This window comes from Cervus canadensis, chromosome 28 (assembly GCF_019320065.1).
Source record: "Cervus canadensis isolate Bull #8, Minnesota chromosome 28, ASM1932006v1, whole genome shotgun sequence".
Lineage (NCBI taxonomy): Eukaryota > Metazoa > Chordata > Mammalia > Artiodactyla > Cervidae > Cervus > Cervus canadensis.
The window spans coordinates 16,926,645-16,947,606 of NC_057413.1; positions in this window are offsets into that span (position 1 = coordinate 16,926,645).

The window sequence follows — 20,962 nt, forward strand, 5'->3', positions numbered from 1 at the left end:
GAAAATCAAAAGAAAATCCGCCCCTACAATTGAGAGAATGAAGCTCCTATTAAAATTAGTCCAAATAGCAGAAGCTGGCATGAAAAAGAAGACCATTAAGAGATTATGTAAGAATCACAGAAAATTTTTCTGGGTCAAGTTATTAGAATTGAAGAATTAGACAATTGTTCATGGTTCTGGTCATGCTACCAAGAAGACTGAATCTTCAGGATCCTTTATGAAAGCCAGCCGCGGACTGTCAGCCCACTGTCACAGAGTTACCGCAGACAGGATCAGTGCTTCGCACATTTGTACAAATAGCATGAGGTTTACTGAACTGTCTAAATATTGTTAGGATGCTTTCTTAGTCCTTCTGGGTTTGCTATAACAAAATATCACAGTCTTATAACAATGGAAATGGATTTCCACAGCGTGGTCATGCAGGGTCTTTTCTGGTCACACACTTCTTATTGTATCCTCAAATGGGGGGAAGGGCTCGGGAGCTCTGTGTGTCTCTTATATATAAAAGAACTCATCTCATTGAGGAGGCTCAATCCTCATAACTCCATCACCTCACAAAGGCACCACCATGGTTATGGATGCCATAACCATGGGAATCAGGATTTCATCATATGAAATCTCTGGGGGACACAAAGGTTAAGACCATAGCAGATAGAAACGTGAACTGGCTCCATCCTCCTCCAGTGGCTGACTTCACCCACACCCCACTGCATCCTCATTTTCTGCATCACCTTGCAACCATTCCATACATTCTATCACTCCGGGTTTCACAAGGCCAGGTTAGTCAAGTGTCAACTCCATCTCATATTCAGCCTATTCAATGTTTCCCTCTCCCCTGCTGAGGCCCAGGGGACTTTCCAGGAAGCATTGATATGTCCATTTCTGCAAGGTTTCTTCTCTCTCCCTCTCTGGATCTTCATTCCTTGGGCCATATTGGAAGAGGGTAGATGGTAACGAGGTGGGAAAGTTCTGACATCACTGACTTACATGGTGCTCTTGTAGCCTTCTCTTGGTCCAGACGGACTGATCTGAAATTCCCCCTGACTGACAACTGTTTCTCTTGTGGGGTGTCCTTGTGATTATCCAGGACTTTCACAAGTTGGGGATCCCCAATGCCATAGATTCCTTTTTTCAGGGGAAATGTTCTGGTCCCCACAGCTCACCACCCGCAGTCATCAGCACAGCCTCTCTGTCTCCCTCACTCTGCAAGCACCATCTGGAGAAGATTCAGTAGCCCACAGTCAGCTGCCTACTAGCTGACCCACAGGAAACCCATGTATCATACACACTCTGAACAATTGAATGGCAGAATTACACATGTGCATGTGTCACCACCTGGGGCCCCTGGACAGCTGTCCAACTGGTCACATAGACACCAAGGCGATCAGAAAGCTGTATTCAAAAACACATTTATCTGAGAAGTGAGATACCATTCTCTTTTCCTTTTAGAGTAACAATCCTAGGCAGTAATTATTTGGCCTTACAAACATGCCCTAGTAGGTCCCAGAATTATAAAATCCTCCCAATAGACTGAGTCTCTACTGAGACTAGAGCAGTGTGACTGGATTAGGGTTGCTCAGCTTGTTCAACAGCCTCCAGACAACTGGGATGAGGGCCAATCTCTTGACTGGCTCTCCTAAGAAGTCAGTGATGTTGCTGGGCTGGTTTTGCAGCATCTTTAGGGCTTTAGCCGTAATTCCTAGTAAACAAAAAATGGGAAATCAAAAGCTAGAAGGGAAGGGGAATGAGTAAGAGAGAAGGAAGAGAAAGACAGAAGGAAGGAAAAGCAGCAAAAGGAAAGTGAGTCAAGGACTTGGGTAGTGAAGGATGAAAAGATGTTAGAACTCTTTATTTTTAAGGACTCAAATATATATATATATATATATATATTTATTTATATATTTAATATATATTCATACATTTAATATATATATTCACACACACACACACACACACACATATATATATATATAGTAAGAGCAAATATGTCATATTCCCTTTTATTTCCATTTTCTCTTTTTCCTCTTTTTTCTTAAATTGTCCTTATATTAGGAGTATTCTTTTGTTGTTACTAAAGGCCATAGTTCTAGAGGTGAACAAAGCCTGGCAATGCTTCAGGGCAGACTCCAGCCAAATTATCTTCTTTTAGGCAAAGACACCTTTCACCCACATACAGGAACACTGTCCAGCAAAATCAATCTCTTCCCTCATAGCCAGGGTTGTTCTTGCCTGAGTTCTGTCCCTCTGTCTACCTGGGATGACCTAAACCATTCAGAACGTGACAAAATACTCTACCCCAAATCAATCTATCAAACCCTCTTTTCCTCCTTCATGCATGTAAAGTGTCAGCTTTCTTGTGCTTTCACTTTCTTCTTCCAAAAGTTAAAAGATCATAAAAAAAATCGTGTAAGCACTTTCTTAGTTATTTACTGCCCAAAACATCTAATTCTTTTCTATTACTGGCTTAAGTTTCTTTCCTTCAATGTCTAGATATTTCCAGCAGAGAGGATGGTACTTATTTGAGGGAACATTTGGCAATAAGGGGGACAATGTAATTGGAGGAAACATACACTCACCAGTAGACCACACACATCTTCATGTATTTGTCTCTTATAAAAATTATTTCAAGCATGAATTTAGGACTTTACATCCAGAATAGAGGTGCTGACATTGAGAATGCGCTCCTTATTTGACAGTGACATATAAAGTGAGTATTGTAGATTTCAGACAATATTGAACAGAGCCATAGATATTCTATAGATTCAGTCAGGCATAGTCAAGGAGGGGATATTTGGACAAGATTTAGCAATCACTCCCTTGCCATCCAGAAAGCGTTGATTTTCCTCTCTTTTACAGATTTCCATGTAAGATTACGTTTGGAGAAATGGCTGTGATATATGGAATAGTAGCAGTGGTTACTGAAGGGAAACAAACAAATGAAGAATCTTTGAAGTTCACTGACCTTATAGATTAGTAAGTCACATGTCATGGATACAGTGAGGACTTCAACTGAGGTTTGAAAAAGTCTCTATTTTCCAGAAGCAGGCCCTCCACTTGTGGAGGAGAGGGTGATATAAACACACAAATTACTATGTTGCATGGTAGAGTGAAGAAGAATAAGATGATGCCAACATGTTGCTACAGTAGATTGAGGTAAAGCTAGGAGCCATCTGAGTGTGTCATAGGAGTGATGCAAATGGGTTGGGTTTATGATCGAATTTTGAAAGGTTGAGGGGATATTGATGTGCCAAAATAAGAAAACAGTATATCTGTCAATTCATTTAGGATCACCTTATGAAGTAAGGATCTCCAACATCCGAGATCAAGACAACTGAGATATTAATATGTATAGCATTATAAGGTATCAGTGAATAATCAAGTCTGACGAAAACACAAGAAATGTTCACTTTTTACCATTTATGTTGTGTCTCTCCTGATTATGCTCCCAGATATACTGTATATTGTAGGGTTATAAAGGAGAAATACTTGTATGGATTTTTATGCATTTGGGAGAATCATATATGCCAGTTTGAAGAGTTTGTCTTTATTCTACAAAGCAACGGGAAACCAAGAACATTTAGTCCAGGAGAGCAGTATGTCCAGAATTAGAAAAGAGAAACTTTAATGTGCATTGAGGAGTTGTGGCTGTTGGTGCTGGTAGAGAATAAGAAAGAGAGCAGAAAGAGCTGGGAATATTATGACACTAAAAATCAAAGAGAGAGTCTTGTGCTCGGGCCTGGTGCACTGGGAAGACCCAGAGGGATCCGGTAGAGGGGGAGGTGGGAGGGGGGATCGGGATGGAGAATACATGTAAATCCATGGCTGATTCATGTCAATGTATACAAAAACCACTACAATATTGTAAAGTAATTAGCCTCCAACTAATAAAAATAAATGGAAAAAAAAATCAAAGAGGGCTCTGCCAAGTGAAAAGACATAAAGAATGTGAGAGATACAGGAAATGAAATAGACCTTGACCACATGCAAGGAATGAGGCAGACATAAGAGTCAGAACAGTCATCCAACAATATGGGACTAGTTGAGTCAATCAATGAAACATCAGAGAGAAGGGAGGAGATAAATTAACGTTTTATCAAAAATCAACTGAGCTCTATTTTCCTGTATTTCATCAACTTAGTACCAGAAATCAATAAAAAACGTTAAGGTTCTGCAGCAAATGATAGAAATAAGTACTGTACTGAGCCTCTGCTAGACCATCTGGAATACCAGAAGCAAAGCACGACTACCCAGTGATAACAAGCAGTAAGTCTCTAGTCACTTTCAACACTTAGATTGTAAAGCATAGAGGATGAATGGAAATAAAATGGAAACAACCCATACCTTTACAGAGCCAGCCTAAACAAAACCTGAAACCTAACCAAAATAGAGGTAATGGTCTCCTTAATCATGTGTCCACTTTCTCCAAGAGTTCCTCATTCCTTTTGCCTGAATCCTCCCTTGTTTACTAACCCTTCATTGCCTTACTCTCAGCAGACGGTCAGCTAATCACTAATCAAATAAATAATTAAACAGTGTTCACTCCTGAAATGTATTTATATTGATGGACTCTTCAAACTGAAAAGGTTTCTAATCCCGTGAAAGTAAAACTCTAATACTGGAAGGACTCCTTCCAGCTTCTTTCCAAAATGCCCAGTGGGCAGCAACTGTGAGTGTAGCTACTTAGATATCTTCTGTCATTAATTATAACCTGTTTGGATAGTGAGGACAGGAGATGGATGAAGCACTGAAAGATGTCAAGAAAGAATTGCATGGACAAGTGGAAAAGACAGCAGAAGCCTTAAACTTTGATCTATGCCTGCACACCATACCACATGTGATGGGAGCCAGGTGGGTTTAATCAGGGGTGGATTATTCAAGAAAGCTCTGTATGAGTTGGCACTGAGAAGTTTGATTCAACTCAACTGTTTCAACATGATTCTTTGATTCTAAGATTCAAAGCCTCTTGTCTCATTTAACTGCACTAAGTCAAAACTGGAATATACTTATTGCCTGTTTGAACACTGCTAAGAGATCTTAGAAGTTCTCATCACAAGAAGAAAATTATAACTATTTCTAGTGACAGATGTTCACCAGACTTATTGCGGTGATCATTTTGCAATATGTATCAAATAATTACACTGTATACTTGAAACCAAAATAACATTATATGTCAATATTATCTATGTATAATGATACCCAAAACTAAAATAGCATTATTTGTCAATGTGACCTATGTATAATGATCACATAATCATTATGTTATATACATAACACATACACATACCTTCAGTTAAGTTCAGTCACTCAGTCATATCCAACTCTTTGAGACCTCATGGACTGTAGCACATCAGGCTCCCCTGTCCTCCAGCATCTCCTGGAGCTTGCTCAAACTCATGTGCATTGAGTTGGTGATACCAAGCAACCGTCTCATCCTCTGCCATTTCCTTCTCCTCCCGCCATCCATCTTCACAGTATCAGGGTCTTTTCCAAGGAGTCAGTGCTTTGCATCAGGTGGAAAAATTATCGGAGCTTCATCTTCAGTATCAGTCCTTTCAATGAATATTCAGGGTTGATTTCCTTTAGTATTGATCGGTTTGATCTCCTTGCAGTCCAGGGGACTCTCAGGAGTCTTTTCCAACACCGCAGTTCAAAAGCATCAATTCCTCTGTGCTCAGTTTCATTATTTTCCAGCTCTCACATCCATCCTGACTACTGGAAAAACCATAGCTTTGACTAGATGGAAGTGTATTTATATATATATAAGCATATATGTACACACACCTATGTAAGGAAAAGTTTTGAAAAGGAATATAATTCTATTTTGGATAAAGAAATCAAATCAACTAGTATAAATATTTTTTTCAAATGTGCACTTTAGCTATCATGTTGGGTCTAAAACCTTAGCTTCATGTGTAGTTTATGTTTATGCTGATAAAAGAAACAGAAACATGTCTTAACCTTGCAACATAAACTGCAGAACAGCTTATTTACAATAGCTAATCAAAACTCCAAAATTTTGAAACCTATAGGCCTGCCAGTACTCTGCTATTGGTCATTTAACCAGCTGATCATTGACTTAATTCCTCCTTGACTCAGAAACTCTTACAGGTGCTTAGTTTACATCAATAAGCGAAGCAGGCAGACATTTACCCTCATGGAACAGATATTCCAGCTGGGGGAAGACAGATAATCTGCCATAAACATGAATCCAAGTACATTATATGGTACAGGTGACCTGTACTGTGGGAAAAGAAATAGTAAAGCAGAGGATGGGGTTTAGGGAATGAATGTGAAGAAAGTGAGGTGATTTAAAGAAAAACAACGTAGACCACCCTGAGGGGAGCAAACACCCTTTCTTGCATTCAAGATTCCAGTTTTCCCCTATCCAGTCAGGTCTTATGGTTTTCTTCCCAACTTCAAAATGTTTCTGTCTCTGAGGCTCTATGTGAACTCATGCAAACATGGATGTTCTGAATATTCTGCCTCACTTCAGTAGAACTGGTTTCATAAAAACATTTTTGGTAAACTGTCCCAAATTAAGTAACATTATATGCAGCAAATTTTGATAATTTTCTGTTTCCTGAAGAAGTAATCTCCAAATTATTTTCCATTTTAAAACACACGTCAGTGACCTAATTATATTATGTAAAAATATTATATATGCATTTCCATTCTAATACATTATGATATTAAAAAAATATACACAAAATATAACCTAAATGACAGTGAGATAAAAATAAATAGAAATGGAAATGCTAGCATTTTCTTCCCCAGGGGATGCAGACACACAATTTTATGGCCACCGAACTAATGGATTCTGAATGTACACACATAATTATACCATTTGTTTAAGTATAATAATAAAGGAATTTCTTTTATATATAGCTTCAATCAAAGTCCTCAGAATACCCCAAGGGGCCAAGAATAAAATTATATGTGAGTTACTCTCTTTATATGCATATATAAAATTTTGAACTCAATTAAGTAACCATCTTTAGTTCGTTTGTTAATCTGTCATATTATCTACTGGTATTAATCTAAATTCTACACTAGATTTCTTTTTTTCAGGGTTTAAATCTCAAATCATAATAAAAGCAGAGCAATGGCCTTGAAAAAAATGACCTAGTGAAAAAGTTGGCTTAAAGCTCAACATTCAGAAAACTAAAATCATGGCATCAGGTCTTATTAGCTCATGGCAAATAGATGGGGAAACAGTGGAAACAGTGGCTGATTTTATTTTTCTGGTCTCCAAAATCACTGCAGATGGTGATTGCAGCCAATAATTAAAAGGCACTTACTCTTTGGAAGAAAAGTTATGACCAACCTAGACAGCATTGACAGACATTGCTTTGTCAAAAATGTTCATCTAGTCAAGGCTATGGTTTTTCCTGTGGTTATGTAATGTGAGAGTTGGACTATAAAGAAAGTTGAGCGCCAAAGAATTGATGCTTTTGAACTCTGGTGTTGGAGCAGATTCTTGAGAGTCCCTTGGACTGCAAGGAGATCCAACCAGTCCATCCTAAAGGAGATCAGTCCTGGGTGTACATTGGAAGGACTGGTGTTGAAGCTGAAACTCCAATACTTTGGTCACGTGATGCAAAGAGCTGAGTCATTTGAAAAGACCCTGATGCTGGGAAAGATTGAGGGCAGGAGGAGTAGGGGATAACAGACAATGAGATGGTTGGATGGCATCACTGACTCATTGGACATGGGGTTTGGTGCCCTCCGAGAGTTAGTGATGGACAGGGAGGCCTGGCGTGCTGCAGTTCATGGGGTCCAAAGAGTCGGACACGACTGAGCGACTGAACCAAACTGAACTGAAATAGCCTAAAGAATAAGTAAAATGTTGTATGGATATCATTATATATATATGTATGCATTTGTAAAGAAAATTAATGAAAAAATACAGAAGACTTACAGTTTGCTGAAACAGAAAGTGTACTCACTCAGAACTAAATATACATATAATCTCAAAAAAATACTTTCTCAGATTCTGATGGCTTCTAAAGAAAGGGACTCCATGACTTTCATCTCCAGTCTACAGTAGACTCCTTTCCATTTCCCTCCTCAACTTTCCTCCATGAAATCTCTTCCCCAGGTTATAAAACACACTTTGGGCTTCTGGTTCAGACATGATGACTTGATCTCTTTGTGCCCACTCCTCTGTTTATTCTGGAAATAAGAAGAGACCACTAAAAGGACCTTTTATAGTTGGCAAGAAGAAGCAAAACTAATTTAGGGCCTGAAGAAATTAAAAGGAAAATTAAAAGGATAAAAACATATGTGAATATTAGATAAAGTACACTTTAGAGCAAAGAAAATATCTAAGGACAAAGGAATACAAGGGCATTACATAAGGGAAAAAGAGTCAATCCAGCAGGAACACATAATAGTCCCAAATAAGTATACATCAAACAAGATAATCTCAAAATACTTGAAGCAAAATTAGATACATCATATGAATACTCCTATACACGTTACTCACATTAAAACTGTGACATAAAACTTTTGAAAAAGAAATCATCAATCCAATATATTTGACCAAAGAATTCTAACAAATATTTTAATAATTAAGATCAATTTGACATAATCTCTTCAAGAAAATGAAAATGTAGGAAGCCATTCCCAAGTAATTAGATGGGGCCAGTAATGCTCTATATCAAACTCACACAAAGGCTGTAGAAAAAAGAAATTTCAGACTAACGTCTCTCACAAATTTGGAATTAAAAGTTTTCACTCTCACACATACAAATCAACCAAATGAATTCAACAATGGATAAAACATCTCTTGAAAGTTTCTGGTGCCTTCCTAAGTCTGGTCACATTACCTATCTCTTCAAAGGGTTTAAGTGAATCAAGTATACAGACAGTTCAGTTCAGTTCAATCAGACGTGTCTGACTCTTTGCGACCCCATGAATCACAGCATGCCAGGCCTCCGTGTCCATCACAAATTCCCAGAGTTTACTCAAACTCATGTCCATCGAGCCAGTGATGCCGTATTGCCATCTCATCCTCTGTCGTCCCCTTCTCCTCCTGCCGCCAATTCCTTCCAGCATCACAGTTAGTGTCCCAGTAAGAATATTATCATTCCAGAAATACAGTGAGAAATACTCGAGCCTAGGTCAAATCAGAAACTGACTTCTCCCATTAAAGTTAATCTTACCCACTCATTTTAAATGTCTAGCAAAAATAACTGCAACTAGATTCATAAGATAAAGAAAACATATCTACTACATAGAAATGGTGGGTATGTTTGATAGTCTTTATTTGCCCCTCAGGAACCCTGTTGATCATTTTCTAATTCATTATGAACCTTTGGAGACTGAGAAGACCAGACTTTATCCCTCTAGCTCTCCTGGCCTCTGACTTACTTGAGTTTTGCCAGTGGTGGAGAATAGAAATTGTTGAGTCAGTAGAGAAAGAAATTAGTGGATTGATTCTTTCCTCTGACACCTTTCTTGCTGGGAAGTGGCCAAATCTCTTCACTGAATCTCAGAGCTCTGGTCAGAGGCCCTCGCTTTTAGCTGCAGCTATATACAAGACTCTTTAGAGACTGCAATATCCATTCTATTCTTTGCCCCGTGGCCCTAAAAGTGCTCATGCACCCCGTTCTTGCATGTCTCAAAGAGTTTTGCTTTTCCTTTTAAGCTATCCATAGCTCTGCTACAGCTTCCAAAACCTTAAAGTCCATTGTGTGTTAGTGACTCAGGCATGTCTATGTTGTGATCCCCATGGACTGTAGCCTACAAGGATTCTCTGTCCAAAGGATTCTTCAGACAAGAATAGTGGAGTGTGTATCCATTCCCTACTGAATGGATCTTCCCTACCCAGGGGAGCAACCCAGGGCTCCCGCATTGCAGGCAGAGTGTCTATCATCTGCACCACCAGGGAAACCAGTTTTCTTTATTTTCCTTATCTGTGTGAATCATCTTGATTTCTGACAATGATAGGGGTGGCTATGGAGCTGCTAGATAAAGATGGTCCCTCAAAGATCTAATGCTAAACTGCTTACAACAGGAGGGGGACATCTTTCTTCCTGACTCCAAAATCATAAATACAAGAACATGTCACAGGTCGTGTAAAAATAAGTGCTGAGAAATAAATAATTTAAGAATGAATTTGGTAAAAGTGCACAAACTTTAAGCTGTAAGATGATGAATAAGATCTGAGGATCTAATGTGTAACATGGTGACTATGGTTTGTAATGTGTTATTGACATTTGTGGGGTTGCCCAGGTGATGTTAGTGGTAAAGAACCCTCCTGCGAGTGCAGGATGCCTAAGAGACGTGGGGTGAATCCCTGGGTCAGAAAGATCCCCTGGAGGAGGGCATGGCAACCCACTCTAGTATTCTTTCCTGGAGAATCCCCAAGGACAGAGGACCCTGGCAGGCTATAGTCCATGGGGTCACAAAGAGTTGGACATGACTGAAGTCACTTAACACACATGTAAGAGAGGAAAACTTGAAAGTTCTCACCAAAAAGATCTTTAAAGGTAAATATGTGAGGTGATATTAATAGATATGTTAATTAAATCAATGAGGGAACCCATTAATCATGTATACTTATTTAAATTGCTGTTTATACTTTAAATATCTTGCCATTTTATTTGGAAATTATATTTTAAAAAATGAAAAAAGAAGAATTTCAATGATTTTTATATAATATTTTAGGTATTTCAACCATTACTCTTGGTATGTAAAAGCATTTTTTTTATTCCAGATAATAAAAAGTGGGATTCACTGGCTATTTAGAAAAGGAAGAAACCTTGGAAGTTATCTAGACAGTCCTCTCATATTAAGGATATATAAGTAAATCCAAGAATAATTAAGTCACTTACCTAAACTTATAAAACTCAATGCAAACCTAGCAATATAAACCAGGTTTCTTAGGGTTAGGGGAATCTTTACCGAATTACCCAGCAAATGGAAATATCTCCTATGTTCTGCAAAACTTGATTGTTATCTCTTTCACAGAAGTGATCATTACCCACCTTGTATTCATTGTCCAGTTAGCATAAGATTTACCAAGTAAGTTAAATTCCTTGAAGGTTCAATCCTGGCATGTCTGTTCTTCTCACTCTATATTCTCATGGCTAAAGCTCTTTATCAATGCCATTTCCTCTCCGTGGAAGACCCTCGCTCTTTCACCTCATTATTTCCATGACATCTTTCAGATCTTAGTGAAAACCACTTCCACAAAGCAGCCTTTAGTAATTCTGAGACAGCTCAGGTCTCCTTGTTATGTGGACGTAAGGGATTCCGTGCTTTTCCCTCTTGACACATGTCCCAATTATGGTGCAACATTTAACTTTGAAATTTACCTCATTTCTGTTTTTCTATTAAAATTCAAGTCCTAATTTAGAAAGTCCACATGTGCGCTCTTCACTACTGTCCATTCTTTGCATCCAACAAGCCTTTGTTAGGTGTTTTTTTAATGAAACAATTTTATTCATGCAGAGTTAAATCCTAATGAATTTTTGATGCTACACTCACAGCATACAGTGAACTAATACCATTGAGGTCTTTTCTTCCCACCCAAACCCTCATACCCTGATTATTTGGATATAAATACTGAGCTAGAATTGTTGGGGCTTCCCTTGTGGCTCAGCTAGTAAAATATCTGTTTGCAATTTGGGAGGTCTGGGTTTGATCCCTGGATTGGGAAGATTTCTGGAGAAGGGAAAGGCTACCCACTCCAGTAGTCTGGCCTGGAGAATTTCATGAACTGTATAGTCTATGGGGTCACAAGTAGGACAGGACTGAGTGACTTTTTTTCACAGAATGTAGATGCATTTGCTTTTATTTGTTACCCTAGTAGATGCAGAGCACTGGATGTTCGGTATTTTATTCAACATACACTAGCCCTCACAGCTTCCTGTCCTAAGATAATGTGATAATTGAGTCGCTGACTAAAAGGCTGAATAGGACAGAACTAACGACAGTCCTCTGAACCTTCCACTTGAGTCTACTTTTTACTATAGGATTCTTAATGTCACTAGAGGAGTTCAGTTTCTTAGCTGTACTCTCTGATCACGACAGATAAAAATACTTTATGGAAAGCCTACAAATAAAATATTCTTATATTGTACACAAACACCTAATCCTTCTTCAAAGGTACAAAAGAAATTCACCTCCTTGATGAATTGTTACCTACTTTTCCTAGATGAAAGTACCATCTTTCTCCTTATGGCTTCCTAATTTCATTCTCACAATTTTTATCTCTCTGACCACACTCTGACTTATATTATAGTTTATTATCTGAACAACACCAATCCCCACTCCTTTAATTCAGTTCCCCTGGGGCTACATGGGTACACCAACTGCCCTGAAGTTACCTTTTATTGAGTATCGAACATAGCAGAAACTGGACAGCCATTTGTTCTTTGTGAGGTAAATATTATAATTAAAAACTAATAGCCCCCTCTGGTATTTTGGATAAACTGACAATTGGACAAAATCTTAACTGTTATTCTGATTATTAAAAACAAATAGCCATCCTCTGGTATTTTGGATAAACTGACAACTGGAAAAAAATCTTAACTGCTATTCCAGATAAAAGTTCCCTTTGTGTTAATGTCCTTCTTTCAGAGAGAACTTGCATTCCAGATAGCTTTCAGGTAAATAGAAATGGGACTTATATGTTAGTTTGAAAAAAAAAAAAACAGTGTTGCAGGAAACAAAAGTAGACAAATCACTCATCTTCTGTGTACTTCAAGACCCATTTTATTAGGAGCTAGTAGCTCAGACAGTAAAGAGTCCACCTGCAGTACAGGAGACCTGGGCTCCATTCATGGTCAGGAAGATCCCTGGAAGAGGGCATGTCAACCACTCTAGTATTCTTGCTTAGAGATCCCCATGGACAGAGGAGCCTGGAGGGTTACAGTCCAAGGGATCATCAGTCCATGGTTTCATAAAGAGTTGGGCACAACGGAGCAACTACACACAGCAAACTTCTCAGGTTGACATACTGACATTTAGAAACTATTTTTCTCACTAGTGTGCTTAACTACAACTCCTGGTTGTCAATGGAAGATCAAAGATAAAAGTAATATTCCTTAACAGTTAAGTAATTATTTCTATCAATGATTGTTCTTAAAGCTAAGCTAGAGAAATACATGGTGAGAGAGAGCAGATCAACCAATCCACAATTTTCTTATCGGAAAAAACAGCAAACCTCAGTTTGGAATAATGTTTTATACAGAGATTTGCATAATCTTTGGAAAGGTAAAGGATTTTCTACTCTAATTTTCCTTTTCCAGTTGAGAAAACCAAGCCCTAGAGAAATGAAGCTAGGTTTTCCAAGTCAAAGAGCAGTTATTTTAGGATTCTGATGAGAGCCCGGTGACAGGCCTTAGGGTCCAATTGCTTCACCATTAGGCTGAGAGGCTGGAGATTTGGGTACCAGTAATGGTGCTGTCTTCAGACTGAATTGCTTTTAGTTTGAGAAACTTCTTTCTCTGCTCTTAAGACCCTCAACTGATTGAATAAAATCCACAATCTATAGGTTTAAATATTAATTACCTCTAGGAAAATATGTTCCCAGATGAACATGTCAAAGAACTACAAATTGAAAGAAACGTACAATTCTATGGAATATGTTACCATGTGCCACTTTATTTGAAATTGAATATCTATGCTACCTGTTCCACATTCATGAACTTGGAAGGTAAAACAAGATTGACAATTTTTTTTTTTCCCACTTAAACATGTCCAGTGTTTTAGTGCATGCAGGCTGCTGTTACAAAATGCCAGAGTCTGGGTGGTTTATAAACCACGTTATTTGTCACTGTTCTGGAGGCTAGAAGTCCAAGATCAGGGTGCCAGCATGGTAAAGTGAGTGAGGGCCTCTTCCAGGACATATTCTTAAATAGAAGGGATGAGCAAGTATTTCAAGCCTCTTTCACAAGAGCCCTAATCCCATTCATGTGGGCTCTGCCCTGATGGCCTCACCATTTTCCAATGGTCCCACCTCCTAAAATCATCACTTTGGGGATTAGGTTTTCAACATATGAATTTTGGAAGAACACACGCATTTAGACCATGGCACCCAATGAGGAGACTGACTTGTCTGAGGTAACCCAATGCCTCATGCGTGCTGAATGCTCTGTGGTGCTGATAGGGAGCCAAGGACTAAGGAAGTTTAATGAACATCAGCAGCCCCAGGTGGAGGGTCTGAGATGGCAAACTCCTTGATGGACTTCACAACAATATATGAGTATCTCCAGTGTCTTCCTTGGTTATCAGACATCGAGGAATCCCCCCCTCCTGTACATGTTCCTATTTGAAATATAAGTTAATTATTGAGTTCTTAGACAAAGTACCATTTGACCAAGATGATAATATGACAACTATGCATATGAAGCAAAGCGCCTTTGACAGATGCAAATTTCAGAGTGGAAAGTCCTCAAGGCTTTATTCACTTCAGATAGCAATTACAAGTTTGGGGATATCCCAAGACCGTTCTTGCATTCCATAATCAGCTAGGACTCCAACAGCTCCCTGAAAGCTGTTATAGATGTGGTTATGGTTTATTCCAGATCTTTGATATATTTTTAATTCATTACTTATTTTTACTGAAGTAAAATTGGTTTACAATGCTATAATGTCAGTTTTTGTTGAACAGTGAATAACTTGTATATACATACATATGTGTGTGTGTGTGTGTGTGTGTGTGTGTGTGTGTGTATCCACTCTTATTTAGATTCTTTTCTCATGGAGCAACAGACAGGTACCAGAAAGGAAAAGGAGTACGTCAAGCTTGTATAATTTCACCCTGCTTATTTAACTTATATACAGTGTACATCATGAGAAATGCTGGGCTGAATAAAACACAAGCTGGAATCAAGATTGCTGGGGAAATATCAGATATACAGATGATACCACCCTTATAGCAGAAAGTGAAGAAGTAAAGAGCCTCTTGATGAGAGTGAAAGAGGAGGGCAAAAAATTTGGCTTAAAGCTCAACATTCAGAAAAGAAAGGTCATGGCATCCCATCCCATCACTTCATGGCAAGTAGATGGAAAAACTGGACAGTGGCTGATTATATTGTTTGGGCTCCAAAATCACTGCAGATGTTGATTGCAGCCATGAAATTAAAGATGCTTACTCCTTGGAAAGAAAGTTATGACTAATCTAGACAGCATATTAAGAAGCAGAGACATTACTTTGTGAACAAAGATCCATCTAGGCAAGGATATGTTTTTTCCAGTAGTCATATGTGGAAGTGACAGTTCGACTATAAAGAAAGCTGAGTGCCGAAGAATTAATGCTTTTGACTGTGGTGTTGGGACAGACTCTTGAGAGTCCCTTGGACTACAAGGAGATCCAAACAGTCCATCCTAAAGGAGATCAGTCCTGGCTGTTCATTGGAAGGACTGATGTTGAAGCTGAAACTCCAATGTGTGGGCCACCTGATGCAAAGAGCTGACTCATTTGAAAAGACCCTGATGTTGGGAAAGATTGAAGGCAGGAGAAGAAGGGGATGACAGGGTGAAAGGGTTAGGTGGCATCACCGACTCAAGGGACATGAGTTTGGGTAGACTCCAGGAGTTGGTGATGGACAGGGAGGCCTGGCGTGCTGCGGTTCATGGAGTCACAAACAGTGGACATGACTGAGCGACTGAACTGAAGTGAACTCAAGTAGGTCATCACAGAGAGTTGAGTAGAGTTTCCTGTTCTATACAGTAGGTCCTTATTAGTTATCTATCTTATATATATTAGTGTGTACATGTCAATCCCAATGTCACAATTCATCCCTCCCTTCTTGCCCCTGGAACCATAAGATTATTTTCTACATTGTGACTCTCTTCCTGTTTGTAAATAAGTTCATTTGTACAACTTTTTAATATTCCACATATGAGTGATATCATATGCATTTGTCTTTCTCTGTCTGACTTACTTTACTTGGTATGACAATATCCAGGTCCATCCATATTGCTTCTGATAGCATTATTTTGTTCCTTCTTATGGCTGAGTAACATTACATTGTATATCTGCACTACATCTTCTCTGCCCATTTCTTTGTTGATGGACATTTACATTGCTTCCATGTTCTGGCTATTGTAAACAGTGCTGCAATGAACACTGATATGTTTAGTCGTTTAGTTGTGCCCAACTCTTTGCGACCCCATGGATTGTAGCCTGCCCGGCACCTCTGTCCATGGGGGTTGTCCCCGTGTACAATGATAGGCAAGAAGCTTGGAGTGGGTTGCCATGCCCTCCTCCAGGGGATCTTCCCCACCCAGAGATCGAACTCAGGTCTCGCGCACTGCAGGCAGATTCTTTACCATCTGAGCCACCAGGGAAGCCCTGATGAAGCAAGGAACACTGAGGTGCATGTATCTTTACACAGTGTGATTTTCTCTTGGTTTATATCCAGGGGATTGCAGCTTTTTAAAAGATACAGATAAAAAACTGCCCAGGAAAAGGCATATAGGTTAAAGGAAATGTGAAACATGGAACTTGGTTTCGTCTTCCCAGAGTGTTAGGGGAAACTTTGTGTTCCCAGCACCGATGTGCCAGCAGTGAGCACTTGCAGACAGGGGAGCTCACTCCAGGGATTGTGTCCAGAGTTTTTACTGGGGCTCCATCGCCAAGGCATGATTGACGGTCCATACAGCTGATCTCAGCCTCAAACCTCTCTAGAGGTGCAGCTGATACTGCATGACCAAAACCCCCATCCTGAATCACATCATTCTCGTGGCCCAAAGTTTTTACTCTAAATCACAGTGTTGACATCCCTATCAGGCTGGCCCAAGAGCCACACAAAAGCAAAAGCATTTTTCTCAGTGTCAAACTTTGACACCTTTAGACACACTTTCTGAGAAGAAATAGCGTAAGGGTTTAGAGAGGAGCTCCCGGGAAACAAGGGCAAAGTCCAGACTTCCCTTTGGATGAGGCTGAGCCCTTCACTACACAGCCCGGTGGCTGGTTTTGCTTGACAAGGCTCCCTCATTGTAACTTCAGAATAAGAACATGTGAAGTGACAAACACTGGTCAAGCATTTATCTTCTTCTGGTCTTTCTCTGAAATTTTTTTGTTTGTTTGCTTGTTTTTTGCATTATCTTCATTAATTCTAATGCAACTCCATGAGGTGGATACTAGTTTGAGTGGCATTTTGCAGAGAAGTAAAATAAGGTTTGCCTAAAGATTCAGATCTAGTGAGTAGTGGCGTGGGAGTTTGTACAAGATTACAGGACTCCAAGGTTCATACTTAAAGCCACTATGTTGCAAAGATACCAACAATTCTTTTTTTTTTAACAGTTTTATTTTTTTCGTTGAGTTGCTGAAGGGCTATTTTTTTAGCATTTTTATTTTTTTGGTTGCTAGGCTGAGAGGCTAATGATCCACTAATAACTACTTAATTATTAATCCTTTTGCTTAAGTGATATTTAAGCATCAAAAAAGTCTCCATTTTGCTGTTCTCAGTAGATACTGCAAAGTTGTTTTTTTTCCCTATGTAGACACCAACATGTATAAATCAAATGTCATGAATAGTGAGTAGTGAGCAGAGTAGTGTTTGAGAAAGAATAGGGAAATAAAACTGTAAGATATTTAAAGTATATAACATGAGAATTTGGTATGTGTATATATTATTTTACAAACTTACTTTTAATTTCTTTAAAATGTGTTGTACAACGATGTGAGTCAGCCATAAGTGTACATATACCCCCTCCCTATTGAGTCCCCCACTCGCACCCCGTCCCGCTTCTCCAGGTGGTCACACAGACGGGGTGAGCTTCCTGTCTCATACAGACACTGCCCGCCAGCTGTCTGTTAACATTTTACAGATGGTAATGTACTGTGTTTCAGTGCGACTCTCGCAACTCAACTTGCCCTCTCCTCCCCTTTGTGTCCACAAACATGTTCTCTGTCTGTGCCTCTCTTCCTGCCCTGAAAATAGGTTAACCAGTGCCATTTTTCTAGATTCCATATATATATATTAACATACAATATTTGGTTTTCCCTTTGTGACTTATTTCACTCTACATAACAGGCTGTCCTTTCATCCACCGCAGCCCAAGTGAACCAAATTCGCTTCTTTTTAAGGTTAATTAAAATTCCCACATACAGATGTACCACAACTTCTTTATCCATCCCTCTCTCAGTGCAAATCTAGATTGCTTCCATGCCCTGGCTACTGTAAACACTGTTGCAATGAATTTTGGGGTACATGTGTCTTTTTGAATTATGGTTTTCTCAGGGTATATGCCCAATAGTAGAATTTCTAGGTCATACGTTGTTTTGTTAGGGCTTCCCTGATGGCTCAGCAGCTTAAGAATCTGCCTGTGATGCAGGAGACACAGTCAATGGTTCAATCCTTGGGTCGGAAAATTTCTCTGGAGGAGGAAATGGCAACCCACTCCAGTACACTTGCCATTTCCACCTACCCCTCTGCCATAGTGCTGACCCTCATTTACATATGTATTGGAAAAGAGTTTCCCTTTCTATTAACTTAAGTAACATACCTATCATCTGACATGTTTACCTTTTATTTTTTGAAGAGAACACAGGTAAGTTCCACTCTCTCAGACAGCACCAATTATACAACACAATTTTATCAGTTATAGTCATCATGCTACACATTAGATCCTCAGACCTTATAATTTTCATATGTTAAAATGTATAACCTTTTACAAACCTGTTCCTATTTCCTCCACTCTCCAAGCCCTGGCAATTACTTTCGTACGCCGTTTGTGAGTTCCTCATTTTTTTTTTCCCGATTCCTTACTATTGAGATCATACAGTATCTGTCTTTCTCTACCATGTTTCACTTAGCATAAGGCCCTCCAGTTTCATCCATGTTGCCACAAATGGAAGAATTTGTTTCTTTCTTAATGCCTAAATAAAATTCATATATATATATATATATATCACATCGCATTGTTTTAATCTCTTCACCTGCTGACAGATACTTAGATTGTTTCTATATAGGCTGTTTCTAGGCTACTTTGATGGAGAAGGAAATGGCAACCCTCTCCAGTACTCTTGCCTGGAAAATCCCATGGATGGAGGAGTCTGGTAGGCTGCAGTCCATGAGGTTGCTAAGAGTCTGACACGACTTCACTTTCACTTTTCACTTTCATGCATTGGAGAAGGAAATGGCAACCCACTCTGATGTTCTTGCCTCAAGAATCCCAGGGTAGGGGGAGCCTGGTGGGCTGCCGTCTACGCGGTCACAAAGATTTGAATGACTGAAGTGACTTTACAGAAGCAGCAGAAGGCTACTGTCAATATTGATGCAGTGAATATGGGAGTACACATTTCTCTTTGAGATAATTATTTCATTTCCTTTGAATATATATTCAGAAATGAATATATATCCAGAAGTGTGAAATTTCATGAGAAACTTCCAGAAGGTATTCCATGGGAGTTGCACCAATATACATTCCAACCAACAATCCATTAAGACCTCCATTTTCTACACATCTTCAATCACACTGATTTCTTACTTTTTGGTAAAAGCCATTTAAACAGGAGTGAGGTGGTATGTGTTGTACTTTTGATTTGCACTTCCCTGATAGTGATATTGAGCATCTTGTCATATACTTCTTGGGCATTCTGTATTGTCTTATTTGGGGGGAAAATTGTCTACTCTGTAAAAAATATCATGCATTGTGTATACTGTATTTGAATATATAAAACTCAGTTACCTATGCATACACCAAAAGAAATGACAGAAATACAAATAATTCCAATTATAATTGCATCAAAAAAATAGAATTCTTATAAATTTAAGGAATGTGTTGAAAGATCAATGTATGAAAATATTCAAGACATTCATGAGAGAAATGCTTAAAAGACACAAAAGGAAACATGTTTCATATTTTTTGACTGGCACAAAAACAGACACATAGATCAACAGAGCAGAACAACAAAGCCAGAAAGAAACACACACCCATATATTGTCAGTTAGCTTATGAAAAAGGAGCCAAGAATATCCAGTGGGGAAAGGACAAGCTTTTCAAAAATGGCACTGAGAAAACTGGATAGTGCTATGAAAAAATGAAACTGTACCCCTATTTTTTACCATACACAGAAATCAACAAAAAAGGGATTAAGAAGTTGAACATAAGACTTTAGGTGATTAAATCCCTAGAAGAAAACATTGAGGTAATCTTCTTGCCATCAGTCTTTGCAATGAGTTTTGGGGTTTCACATTAAAGCAAAGGCAACAACTACAAAAACAAACAAGTGGGACCACAACAAGCTCCAAACAAAGGAACATCAACAAAATCAAATGGCAATTTACAGATTGAAGGGAGATATTTCCAAATCATATATTTCATAAGGGCTTAATAGCCAAAAATACATGAGACATACAACTCAAGGGCAAAAACTCCAAATAATCCAAATTTTTAATGGAGCATAAGAAAAGTAAGAGTTTCAATAAATCTGAAGATTAGACTGTAGATGACAAACACAGCAAAGTTTTCCTGCTAGAAACACAAAAACCTGTGCCTTCCTGGCATTACTTTCTTCATCTCCACTCACTTGTTTGAGAATTATAGTTCACAGTGTACATTCTTCAGTCAACAGAAATCACCCCACAATGAGCTATAATATATACCAAGAACAGCCTCACAGGGGGAAAAAAAAACAATTAATATTTGCATACGTACTAATGAGGCATATCAAAAGGAAGGTAATTTCCAGAGTTGACCACTCCATTGTTTTCTATATTTCATTTCAAAATTGAGCCAACTAGTAAGGAAAATGAATCTAGAGACCTCACTAATATATCAATAGTAAATCAGTTTCAAATGGGAGCATTAATGGATTATAATTTGGGAGTATTTATTACTAGTGTTGAAAATGTAGTCCTTTTGATTTTCTATTGCATCAGGTTAATAATTTATCTTAAATATTAATAGCAACATAGGGACACATAGTACTAAAGTAATAGTGAATATAGAAAGACATAGAATATATTAGCCAAGAAGTGAAAGTATGGGAAGTCAG